The sequence below is a fragment of the Gossypium hirsutum genome, chromosome A02 (genome assembly GCF_007990345.1).
Source record: "Gossypium hirsutum isolate 1008001.06 chromosome A02, Gossypium_hirsutum_v2.1, whole genome shotgun sequence".
Taxonomy (NCBI): Eukaryota; Viridiplantae; Streptophyta; class Magnoliopsida; order Malvales; family Malvaceae; genus Gossypium; species Gossypium hirsutum.
In genome coordinates, this window is record NC_053425.1 from 71,503,732 (window position 1) to 71,517,148 (window position 13,417).

The 13,417-nt window shown below is 38.0% G+C and overlaps 1 non-coding gene across 1 annotated transcript; it reads right to left on the bottom strand.

Moving 5' to 3' along the window:
* Positions 1 to 4,304: 4,304 nt before the first annotated feature.
* On the bottom strand, positions 4,305 to 4,411 carry LOC121217436 (small nucleolar RNA R71). The gene has a single exon (XR_005913534.1). It is a non-coding gene; the product is annotated as a small nucleolar RNA R71 (small nucleolar RNA).
* Between the last annotated feature and the right edge of the window lie 9,006 nt (positions 4,412 to 13,417).

A 13,417-nucleotide genomic window follows, 5' to 3' on the forward strand; every position in this document is an offset into this window, starting at 1 on the left:
GGTGAACGCCACACTCGGGTTTAAGGAGTGATAAGTTCAGAAAAGACTCGGAAAGACGCCACTAAAAAGCTTAGATAAGTCTTACGGGTCTCGAACAAAATTTGAGAGAAAATGCCTCACAAATTTGGCAGCAATTCGCTAATTAAAAAAGTCAAAAGTCCCTTTACAAATTGAATTTAACAACTATTTATAGACAAAGACTAGGCTAGCCGAATAGTCATATGAATGCTTAAGAATTAAGCAAATGAATTCCTTTAATGTGCTTAACTAAATTCGGCTGAATGGAGCTCCAATGGTCATCTTCTAGAAAGAGCAATGAACTTAGAAGCTTGGAAAGATGCATGGCAGCAGCTAGGTTCGGTTAATGGACTTAAACAAACTCAATTAATTGGCAACTTTTGTTGAAAAGTGATCAGCAATTAAAGGAGGTAATGAGCAGCCACCAAGGTGTGAAAACTCAGCTTTGAAGAGTCATGGCATGTGAACATATAGAACCAAACAGCCAAGATGAATCCAGCAATGTGAAAAGAATTAAAAGTCGGCTGAATGGTCAACTTGGGAGTAGGAAACAATAGCTTCTTTGGCCGAACGGTCACCTAGGATACTTCAAACAGCAGCCAAATTTAATTCCCCAAACATGCATGTGCCGTCCCCTTACATGTATCTTCTTTTAATTCATTCATGCACCAAGGACGTCCAAATGGGATGTACCTACAGCAAAATTTATTCAATAAATCAAATACATTTTTAAACACATTAATTTGGCAGCAAATGACACAAAAATTATGCACATTAAATTCGGCCACCTTAGGACATAATTAAAACATGTAATAAAATTGACACATTAAAACATGCATAAAAAACATATTAATGAGCTGTAGAAATTAAGACAAATTAATAACATATAATTATAACTCAATTATCATGCATAATTAAATTTGTCCAGATTTTAAACCAAATAAATAATGAATATTAATTGAGCTGTAATAAACTAATTAAATGACTCAAATAATTATTTCAGCTACTATAATAAGGTCTTAATGAAATTGAGCTAGTTCGAGCTCATTGAGCTTGAAAGGAGCTGGAAACGAGCTAAATGAAGCTCCACAAAATAAGATTGAGCTACGTCCAGCTTGCAAACACGACGAGCCTCTGATACGGCCACGCCTTGGGCACACTTTTGGACCAGCTCCCTAAGCATTGTTTGCAAATCCATGCAAGCTGAATTAGTTCAATTCCTTCTCATTGAGCTCTGTTTAGCTTGTTTCCAGCTCACTCGAGCTCAAGTCAACTCATTCAAGCTCAATTCAGCTCAATCTTAACCTAATGAGCTTATTTTTAGCTTTCTTTAGCTTGCATTTATTTTCTTGAAATAAATCATTTAATTTGTCTTTAGTTGAATTAGTTGTTTATTTTAAGTTAATTAATTTGTTAAATCTGGACAAATAATTAATTAAGTGTTTTAATTATATCTAAATTAAATACTTAATTAATTATGATGTTTTAAATATGTATGAAATTGTTAATATGTATGGCCAAATTTAATGTGCAAATTATTGAGTTCATATGCTGCTAATTTAATGTGTTTGAAATGCATTTAACTTGCTGATTTAATTTGCTGCAGGTTCATGAACGGATTGGTGCAATGTATGGGAGTGTGCATGCACAATTGAGGTTCAATGGATGGCATTTAAAGGAGCACATGCATTTGGGACGTTCATGCAAGAGGGAGTTGCTAAAAGTTCATGTATTTGAAGATTCATGGATCATATTTATGGGGGAAAATTACATGGGACGTTTCATGCATGATTCATGCATTTTCAAGATGACCATTCAAGTATTTTAGGCACATTAATGCCTCATTCAGCCAAGGGAGATGTAGGATCATTAAAGAGCTGCACATTCATGGAATTATGGAGATTCTTCAAGGCTAAGGATGCATGAATGCATCAAGTGAAGCATCATGATGGTTCGGCCAATTCATGTACCATCTTCAAGCATGAACTGAATTTTAATGCTATTTGTGTGAACATGTTAAATACTTGTGTGAACAGAATTTAAGTTAGTGTGAACAACATAGATGCCGAATATTAATAGGCATTTTAGGCTTATAAATAGCTTACTTGTTTATTGTAAAAGGTTACAGAATTTGATTATTGAAAACTTGATTGTGAGGTTTCCTCCTATCCTATTTCGTACGAGTCTCGTTCTGACTTATCTAGCTCGCTAGTGGCGTCAACCCGACTTCTTGAACTTATCACCATCCTGGTGTGGCGTTCATCCACCTTTTTATACCTTTGGTTCCTACCTCTCTATAGGTAACGGGTCAAGGTCCATCTTCGACAATCCATTTAATCCACCTTGAGCAATATAAGTCCCGGGGCAATACTTCATATAGTATTGAATCGTTCTTCGCTTGAGTTCTATTTTTCCATTCCATTTTCACTATTAAATTATAAACAATATTTCTTTATTTCACCGAGCCTATCAAACATCTATCCAAACCATCTTTTGAACCCATTTTCTCAACTTCCGCTATAAAAAATCATCTAACTCCATCTATCTACAAATTCGAACAAACTTCTCGTCGACGATCGGGCATCTTAAGTGAACCCGACTCCATCAACCGAGCCGGATCACATCAGCCTCGCTTGTAGGCTGAAACAATAGCCGTTCCCGGGGCGGGTCGTATCAGTGCCTCCTCCGGTGTCTAAATAGGCTTTAGAATGACTAAGAGCCCTCAAAAGTGGCCTTTTCCGAATAGGGTTATGCTTGGGCTTGGTAGAGACACGCCCGTATGACACGCCTGTGTGCGATTACTCCAGCTCGTGGTCAAGGCTGTTGAATAGGCAGGAGCGTGTAGTCTGCCCGTGTAAGTCGTGCTTCGATCTTTCCAAATGGACACGGCCATGTGACACGCTCGTGTGAGGAAGTCCAGGCCGTGTTGATTTCCCATGTGGGTCCATTTTCTCCGTTTTCGGCCCGTTTCTCGCTCTTTGTACTCTCCTATACTCACCTAAGTATAAAACATAAAATTAAAGGATTAGGAGCATCGAATTCACCAAATCTAAGGAGAAACCATCCATAAATATGCTAAGCATGGGATAAAAATATGTATAAATTACGGTTTATCAAGATATGTACAAGAGATTATTTTAGTTTCATAAGTATGAATGTGCATTAACACATTTGCTTATTAAAATTATTTAATCGGTTGAATTGACGTAGAGATATCGTCAAGAGCTAATTGGATTTTGGTAGGTAAGTATCTTCATAAGTTCACAAATTACCGAGTTACTATGAATTTATTCGTAATAACATGAACATGAGTTTAATAATTTTAAGTTAAGAAATGTAATTAATCTAACACAATTATGTCATCTTGATGAAAATCATCTTTTGAAATCATGCATTGGAACTTTTCTTTCCTTTTTATTTATTTACTTTGTTAAAATCCTAGTTCTTAATCACTTCTTCAAATCAAAATATTTTTCTTCACAAAAGTGTTTTTAAAATTGCATTCATAAATAATTCTTTTCCCATTCCCTGTGGGTATGATAACTCGACATTTACTTGGCACTTTATTACTTGTTGCCATTGTGTATAGTTGCACATTTCTGTCGTTCCAAGTTTTTGGCGCCGGTGCCGGCATGTGTTTTAAAAATTCATTATTTGTGAATTTGTTAATTTTTCATTTTGGTTTATTTTCCTGTTCAATTTTAACTTAATTAATTTTTATGTGTTTATTTCATGTGTTTATGAGTATTGACTGAATTATCGATTTACTTCCTGTAGACCTTGATATTGAAAGAACTTTTCGACAGCGAATAAGACAAGCAAGTTAGAGATGGACCGAAAAGATGAACTTTGAAAATCCAAATCAAGGAAATGGAGCAAGCCTTTCTCAAAATCCTATCTTTATTGCTGATGATAAGGATAGAGCTCTAAGACAGTATGTTGTGCCAATGTTTCATGATCTTAATTTGGGTATTAGGAGACCCAAAATCAAGGCACAACAGTTCGAACTAAAGCTAGTCATGTTCCAGATGCTTCAGACAATGGGCCAATTTAGTGGAATTCCTACCGAAGATCCTCACCTGCATTTAAGATTGTTCATTGAGGTGAGCGATTCTTTCAAGTTAGCTAAAGTACCCAAAGATGCACTACGATTGAAGTTGTTCCTATATTTGCTAAGGGACAGAGCTCGAGCCTGGTTGAACTCATTGCCACCAAATTCAATTTCTACATGGCAAGAGTTAGCAGAAAGATTCCTCATAAAGTATTTCCCATTTAGCAAGAATGCTAAGCTGAGGAACGAGATCACTGCTTTCTAACAAATGGATGATGAGTCCTTGTATGAGGCATGGGAAAGGTACAAAGAATTATTATGGAAGTGCCCTCATCATGAAATCCCTTATTGCATCCAATTTGAGATGTTCTATAATAGTTTAAATGCTCTATAATAGTTTAAATGCTCACACAAGGATGGTAGTGGATGCTTCTGCTAATGGTACTCTCCTTTATAAGTCTTACAATGACGCTTATGAAATCATCGAGAGGATTGCCAGCAATAATTATCAATGACGAACCAATCGATCAATGTCAGGAAAACGAGTTGCTGGAATACATGAAGTAGATGTTCTAATCTCACTCGCATCTCAATGCTTAAAATTTTTACCATTAATGGGTTTAATAGTTTTGCAACACGGCCACTAAATTAATTTAAAAATGTAGCATGTGTCTATTGTGGGGAAGGACACCTGTTAGAAGAATGTCCATCGAACCTAGAATTCGTGTATTACATGGGTAACCAGAACCAAAACCAAGGAAGGCAAGGACTACAATCCAATTCCTATAACCCATCATGGCGAAACCACCCTAATTTATCCTAGAGTAACTAAGGGGCTAGACCCAGTAACACATACGCCCAACATAGACTGACCCAGCCACCTATTTTTACCCATTCAGAAACAACCTCAAGGTGAACCATCCAATGGCTTAGAAAACTTGTTGAAGGCATACATAGCCAAGAATGATGCCTTAATCCAAAGCCAAGAAGCTACGTTGCAAAACTTGGAAAACCAAATGAACCAGCTTGCAACTGAACTTAGAAATCGACCACAAGGTGCTTTACCTCGTGATACGGGGAATCCAAGGAATCAAAGAAAGAAGCATTGTAAAGCGTTGACATTGAGGAGTGGAAAGATATTAGAGTCCAACACAGTCGAAGTTGAAGAGGAGCCAGCTGATGCTCAAGACTCGAAGGAAGTTTAATCGAGTGTTGAAATTTCAGTTTCACCAGAACCAAAATCTGCAAAACCCGATAAGGTAATTTTTGAACCAATCAATTCTGATAAACTAACAACTTCGTTAGATGTAGAATTGCCATAAAAGACGAATCAACCAATTCCAGTAAAGAACCTCCACCACTCTATCCTCAAAGACTTCAGAAGCAGAAGTAGGAAGTTCAACTCAATAAGTTCCTAAATGTACTCAAGCAACTTCATATCAACATCCCGCTGGTTGAAACACTTGAACAAATGCCGAATACGTCAAATTCATGAAGGATATCTTGTTAAAATAATGAATGCTAGGAGAATTTGAGACAATAGCCCTGACAAAAGAATGCAGTGCATATCTTGAAGACAAACTTGTAACGCCCCGAATTTGGGCATAGAAGTATTGGGCCTTGAGTATGGGTCCGTAAGGAGGTTGTATATAAGTATTTAATTGTGCAAGGGAATGACACAATTAAATGTCTACTCAAGTGGTTAAGGGTCCTGAGAGGAGTTGGAAAAGTCCTGGGTTCAAACCTGGGCTTTAGCAAAAATTTTGGTTTTAAGTGAATAAAACCTTGGGTGCTTAGATGAAGGCCTTTTAAATTATTGTGTTAAATAAATGTCATAAGGAAGCATGTAGTCTAGTGGTTGTGGCGTCATTAAGGTTGTAAGGGAGCCTAGGTTCAAGTCTTGGCTCTTGCAATTTATTTTGGTTTTTCTTTTAAAAGAACCTAGACTTTGGCCTATAGACCTTATAATTAATTAAAGCTAAAATGGTGACACAGAAAGAGCCTGGGGTGGAGTGGCAATGTGGCATGTTGTGTAACTGTGAGGTCTAAGGTTCAAGTGTTGGGATGCACAATGGAATATTTATTTTGCTATTTGAGCTGTGTAGGAGGTGGAGTTGGACTGGAACTCTGTGGTTGAAGTGGTCATATAAAAATAAGGAATTTTCCTAATAGTTGAAAGTAATCCCACATCAGGAAGCTAACATGAGAATTGACAAGAAACTGGCTTTAAATAGAGCGAACAAGATGAGTTGGTGATCATTGGTTTTAGGAGGGATAATTTCACACCTGCTTAACCAAGGTTGGTGATCTTGGACTTCGACGCGTTCTCATAAACAGGTGTGTATTCATGCCCTTCTTTGTTGGAAGTAGGCAAAAGCCAAAAAGTCAAAACTTCAGAATTTGGGGCCTCACAAGCGTGCGATCACTCGTAGGGTAAACTGAGCCCATGAAATGTGGACGTACGTCGAGGAAGGCCACTATGAGCGATCTCATGGGCCTGGGCCACAATGGGCTGTATGGGCCCAATTGGCCCTTGGGCTCGTGTGGGTAAACTTCAATATTAAGTGGGACGTAGATAGACTTGTCAAGTCGCGCACATGACTTAGGTAGTTCTGGGCCACGTTAGGCCTAGATGGGCTGTGTGGGCCCAATAGGCTCGTGGACCACACACGGATTAAATCTGCAATTTGTGATAATTATTGGACTGGGCTATGTAGGTCATATAACCATATCTAAATTTGGGCTAAAAGGGCCACACGAGGGTGTGGCCCACTTGGGCCGAGTAATGGGCCTTAGGCCCATTTGCACCATTATGTTTGTTTAGGCTACTTAAGTCACTCGAGGTGACGGTGGACCATCTGATGGGTCATAAATACCCCCGGTTTGCAAAATGACAGTAATGCCTCTGTAGGGCAAACTAACCATAATACCCTTGTATGGTAGAATGACGATTATGCTCTTATGTTTCGTTTGACTATATTGAGTATGATTTTTCATACACGTAATATTTATGACATGACATATTGCATGGGGTTGGGTTACTATGGACAGAGGTAGTGTACGACCTGTAGCCGTTCTGTACAAGGTTTTCATCCTTTTTGTGATACTTATGGCTTTTAGCCATTCTGTTAATTGGCAGCGTTGCTGCGATATTTATAGCATTGAGCCGTTCTCTTGACTTAGTGTTGCAACCAGTTCTAAGCTTGGTGTGTTGGCTGGGTGGGTCGATTTTATCTCCACATGGTGTGTTGGTTGGTACAGGTGGTGTATTGGTTGGACTGGGCTGGATATCTGTCTGCATATCTGCATCTAATATTGATTTTATATTGGGCTTAGGCCCACCTAATTCTGTTAATGGGCTAGGCTAAACTGTTACTAATATTGAGAATGGGCAATTGATTCTGATGAGGGCTAAGACCCAAGTGAAATAGTACTGGGCTTAGGCCCACATTTATTGTTCTGTTACTGTAATGGGCTCCAGCCCAGGCTGATTCTAAATCCTGCCTGTTTACTAACTGTTTTAATTTAGGAGAGGATTACACACTGAATTTTCATAAACTCACCCTGTTTATTAACTATGTAGGTAATCCCTAGCCTTAGGCGATTTGGAGCCGCAAGGGACTCGGAGGTGGCCACACGACCACTGATGATCTGCTGTAGACTTTTATTTGAATTTTATATTTTGAGGTTTTAATTCTGTAATAAGGCCCTTGAGGGATTAAATTTTTAATTGGGATTTTGATTTCCTTATTTAAAACTGCTAAGCGCGAATTTTCAAAAGTTAATAACTATTGCAGCGGAGATATATTCACCTCAAGAAGAAGAACAGAAAACCTTGATTTTAGTCAAATTTTTCATTCTTCTGTCAAAAATGACATATACTGCCTCCTTTCAATAACAGAGAGGCAGAATGGGTTTCGGACACAAGATCAAAAAAAGAAGTAGAAAAAGTGTCTTTAATATTAATAAAGGAAGGGCCGAGTCTTTTCTCAACTTGCAACCCATACAAGTAGAAATGTCAATGTTAGGTACAGACCCCAACATTCCAGTAGAAATAAAATATCTAAGTCTTGGGCTGGACACATGTCCTAATCTACGATGCCACAACAAAAAAAGGGGAGTAGAGAAAGCAACACCATTAAAAACAGACGTTTTATATTTCAATTTTTAGTAACTTCCGTAATTTGAAATAACATAAAGTATCAATGCCTGATAGTAAGTAAACATTTTGACAAGATGATTTTCTACCCTCGAGCAAAAGGTTTTAATCATAGAAATGAACTTTTAACGACAACTCAATTTTGAATGACACTTTGATGTGACACGCCAGATTTGGCCATAACGTCTAGGTCAAGTTTAGGGTGTTGCAAAACTACTCCCAAAGCTAAAGGATCCTAGATGTTTTACCATACCTTGGAACATCGGAGCAACATATTGTGCTAAGGAACTATGTGATTTGGGTGCGAGTATCAACTTGATACCCATGTCAATATTTAGGAAGTTGGGAATAAATGAAGTTAGACCTACTACGGTTACACTTCAATTAGCATATCTGTAACACCCTAAACCTGGCCCAGACGTTATGGCCGGATCCGACGTGCCACATTGAAGTTTTTAAGAATACCCATGCCTCTTTCAACGTCCTTCTTAGTGTTTTAAAAGATAATCTTTGCTAAGTTAATAAAGTGAATAGAAGCCATGCACCAGGTAGGTATCCGAAACAAAGGAGGTGAGCCATGAAGGCTGCTTAAGTACCAAGCTCTTGATTGGATCCAATCCTAGACATGCCCACAACCATTGCCCCACTTTGGTGCGAGGTTAGGTTTTGAGAAAAACGAGTTGGAATTCATTTAAGTAGATATTTTGATAAACCGATTAATTGTATCGTTGCGTTATTTTGAAAATAATTATCATTTTGGAAACGCGCCCTAAGTCTAACCCATTTTGGATTGTTATCAGTAAAATATAGGGTATAAAATAAAATAATCCCAGAAAAATAATTAAAATGGCCTTATTACAACCCAAAGCCAAATAATAATATTAATTAATATAAAACTTATATAAAAAATAAACCGGTTACTTATTGCAATTAAAAGAAACAGAAACAGTAGTGTGGCCATCTCCGAGTCCCTCGCAGCTCCAAACCATCTAAGCTTAGGGATTACCTGCACAGTTAGAAACGGGGTGAGTTTACAAAAACTCAGTGTGTAATCCCCAACAACAAACAAACAGTGAATAACACAGTGTCAGTACAATCTGGGCCAAAGCCCTATTCAGTAACAGTACAGTCTGGGCCTTAGCCCTTAAACAGTAGTAATATGGGCCTAAGCCCTAATTCAGTCTCGACATATACTGGGCTTAAGCCTTTTCATAAATCATATCATTGGGCCAAAGCCTTTTCATAAATCATATCACTGGCTGAAGCCTTTACTGTAAGCGGTATGGCCCATAGGCCATTTCAATATCACATGTAATATCAATGAATGTATGCAAGCCCATTTGGGGAGACTACTCAACCCACCATCCGCTACTCTCCACCCGTACCAACCAACACACCATGTAGGGAATAACTCAACCCACCCAACCAAACTCTCCACTGGCAGCATAGCTGCTTTATCATATAACTGGAGCCCTAGCCTCTTTTAATAACTGGGGCAAAGCCCTTTTGATAAACTGGGGAAAGCCCTTTTCAGTAAACTGGGGCATAGCCCTTTTAGCACTTCCTCCATTTATAAAAACCAACCCATGCAACATGTTATGTATGCAAAATGTCATGCCCATATTTGAATCAAACAATCACAGCCAAGTCATTCATATCACCAACATATATTCACAATCAAATCCATCAACCACACAGTCCAAGTCAGACATTTGCCCACAAGGGCAAAACAGTCATTTTTCATATTAGAAGGGTAATTTTGTAATTTTACCAAATATTAGGGTTTTCCATGTTCATTAACAATTATCAATATTTTCGAGTGTTTAAACAATGATCTTTAACCCACTTTATCAAATTCGGGCTTTTGGGCCCAAAACCCTTAATGGGCCCTACGAATGCTGATTTAGCCCACTAAGCCTGCTTAATCCAAATTTTACAATAGTACTAACCGTGTTAACATGCAACTTTTCCAAATTCCATTTTCTATCAGTTTTACCCAAATGGGCCCAAAAGCCCATTGGGCTCGATTCTAGCCCATTGAGGCCCAACTTACCATCGTGCACAAAATTGCACTCTTACCTGCTCTATCGATCCAAACACCGATCATATCGTATCTATCACATCTTTAAGCAAAGGCAAAATCACAAGTTCCCGAAATGTCAAAATTTTAGCATTTCGGCTTTTCGGCGAATATTAATCTAAGCTACTGCGAGGGTTATTACACACCTATTATGGGTTGAAGTTGAAACGTTTCCAAAATCAATCACCTACGATAACCACCACCTATCACTCAAACTTAACTAATCCAATATCAATATATGTAAATCCTAAGCACATCAGTCATACGGAACATAAGGGCATATTCGTCATTTTACCATACAGGGTATTACGGTCACTTACCTACAGGGGCTTTACGGTCTTTTACCTATTAGGGGTATTTAATCATTTCATCCTACAAGGGTGTTTGTAATCTACAAACCAAGGGTATTTCAGTAATTTGTAAACCAATGGTATTTCTATAATTTTAAAAAGTCAAGGGTATTTCTATAATTTTATAAATCAGTGGTATTTTGGTAATTTTACAAATTGAAGGTATTTCGGTAATTTCACAAACCAGTGGTATTTGGTAGTTTTGTAAACCAAGGTATTTTAGTAATTTGTAAATCGAGGTAAAACGTAATTTATAAATCGAGGGTAAAATGTAATTCTGTAAATTGAGGGTAAAATGGTAATTCTATAAATCGAGGGTAAAAGATAATTCTGTAAATCGAGGGTAAAACGGTAATTCTGTAAATTGAGGGTACTTTGGTAATTTTACAAATGAGGACATTTATAATTTGTAAACTAAAGTATTCTAAACAGGATAACAATACGAATGGCCTAAAGCTATTCTCGGCCCAAATCGGCCCACACGCTCGTGGCCCTTTAGCCCAATTAGCCACAATAGAGATCACCTAGCTAGTCCAATATTACTACCAATCAAACAAACTATCCCATTGGCCCGTAGGCCCATTAGGCCCACATGGCCTTTTCGGCCCATCGCGGCCCGAAGTAGCCATCCTACAGCTAGAGTAGTGAGAAATACACACCTGATAGGAGACTAGAGTTAATCCACGCTCTGAGCACTCTTAGCCGACGCCCAACCTAAACGAGCACGCCATATAGCGAAAGGGATCAGCCAAGAAATGTACCTTTACTCTCCTCATGGTTCTCTATATTTAAAGCCAGCTTCGCATCCACTCTTATGGTTCTCTCTATTCAACACCAACTCTTGCCGCCCCCTGTTAGCAAAATAAATCTCTGATTGCCATGAGTTTCGAACCCTGACCTCCTGCCAACTTATGACGCCACCTGCCACTTCACCACAGCTCTTTGTGTCATATTTATCCCAATTAATTATAAGTAAAGCAAAGTAGGTTCCTTAAAAAAAGAATAAATGCAAGACAAGCTTAACCCAGCTCCATACAACCTTAATTACGCCACTTCCACTAGACCACATTGCTCCTTGTGTCATTTATTTAACACAATAATTTAAAAGGCCCTCATCCATGCATCCAGGTTTTTTTTCACTTAATACCAAAATTTTTGCTAAAGCCCAAGTTTGAACCCAAGATTTCTTAAAACTTCTCAAAGCCATTAACCACTAAAGCAAACATTTAATTGTTTCATTTCATTGCACAATTAAATACCTATATACAACCTCCTTACGGACCCCCACTCAAGCCCAATACTTCTAGGCCCAAATTTGGGGTTTACAATATCGATCTTAGCACATCCAGAAGGAAAATGAGGACGTATTGGTACGTGTAGACAAATTATTTTTCCTAATGACTTTTATTCTAGACTTTGAAACAGATAAAGAAGTGTCAATCATCTTAGAAGGCCTTTCCTAGTAATTGGAAGGACTCTTATTGATTGCAGATGGGCGACTTACTATGTGTGTTCAGGATGATCATGTAACATTTAATGTTTTTAAGTCTTTGTGATTCCTGACACGATTGATGATTATTCTTCAGTTTCTGATTTAGAGGAATGAATCATAGAAAAAGGAAAACAACTATGTTGAGGACCCATTAGAACAAATTTTGACATCAGACCCTCCAAATCATGAAGAGGAGGATGAACACTTAGCTTTACAAAGGGGATTTAATCCGTAATCCCATTTTGAATCTTTGGAGTTAGAGAATAAGAATTATGCCCAACAAAAGCGTCAATCGAGGAGCCACCTAAATTAGAATTGAAGTTCTTCCTCACATTTAAAATATGTTATTTAGGTAACGCTTCTACTTTGCCTGTATTGTTTTAGTAGAATTAACCGTTGAGCAAGAAAGAAACCATCTTAGTATTGAAACATTCAAGAAGGCTATCGGATGGACCATAGCTGATATTGAGGCATTAGTCCATCTATATGCATGCGCAAATCATCTTGGAAGATGGCGAGAAAGGGACGATTGATGGACAATGAAGACTGAACCCAATCATGAAGGACATGGTAAGAAAGAAATCATGAAGTGGGTTAGATGCTGGTATAATTTACCCACTCCTTCAGATCGTGCATGAGTTCGATGTGGTAAAGTTCAGACTAGTTGCGTTGCCAAAAGAAAAACAGTGAAGGTCCACCTTACCGGTCTATTGGAAAAATCCGAGAACACTCATATGCAGTTGTATCATATCGATAGAACAGTTACGGTCCTTATGGATGATTTTTCAGTATTTAGAGATACATATGATGATGTCTAGCCAATCTAGCCAAGGTACTAAGGCGATGCGAAGAAACAAACCTTTTACTAAACTAGGAAAAGTTCCTATTTCATGGTATGAAAAGGTATTGTTCTAGGGCATTGGATAACAAGATATAGAGTTGAGGTAAATAAAGCAAAGGTAGACGTTATTGAAACTCCCACCTCAAACATCTATAGAGAGTGTTAGGAGCTTTTTGGGCCAGGACAATTGTAACATCCTAAATTAGGGTCAAGTCGGAACAGTGGATTGTAACACCCCTAATCCGTATCCGTTATCGGACTAGGGTTAAATGCATTACCAAACAAAACGAAACATTTAACATACATTTTATAATCATCAGAGCATCAAAGATCAAATATCAATATGGAGTCCCTTATATAGGTCATCGAGACCTAAAACATGCATTAGAAAGGATTCGGACTAAACCAAACTCATACAAAATTTTT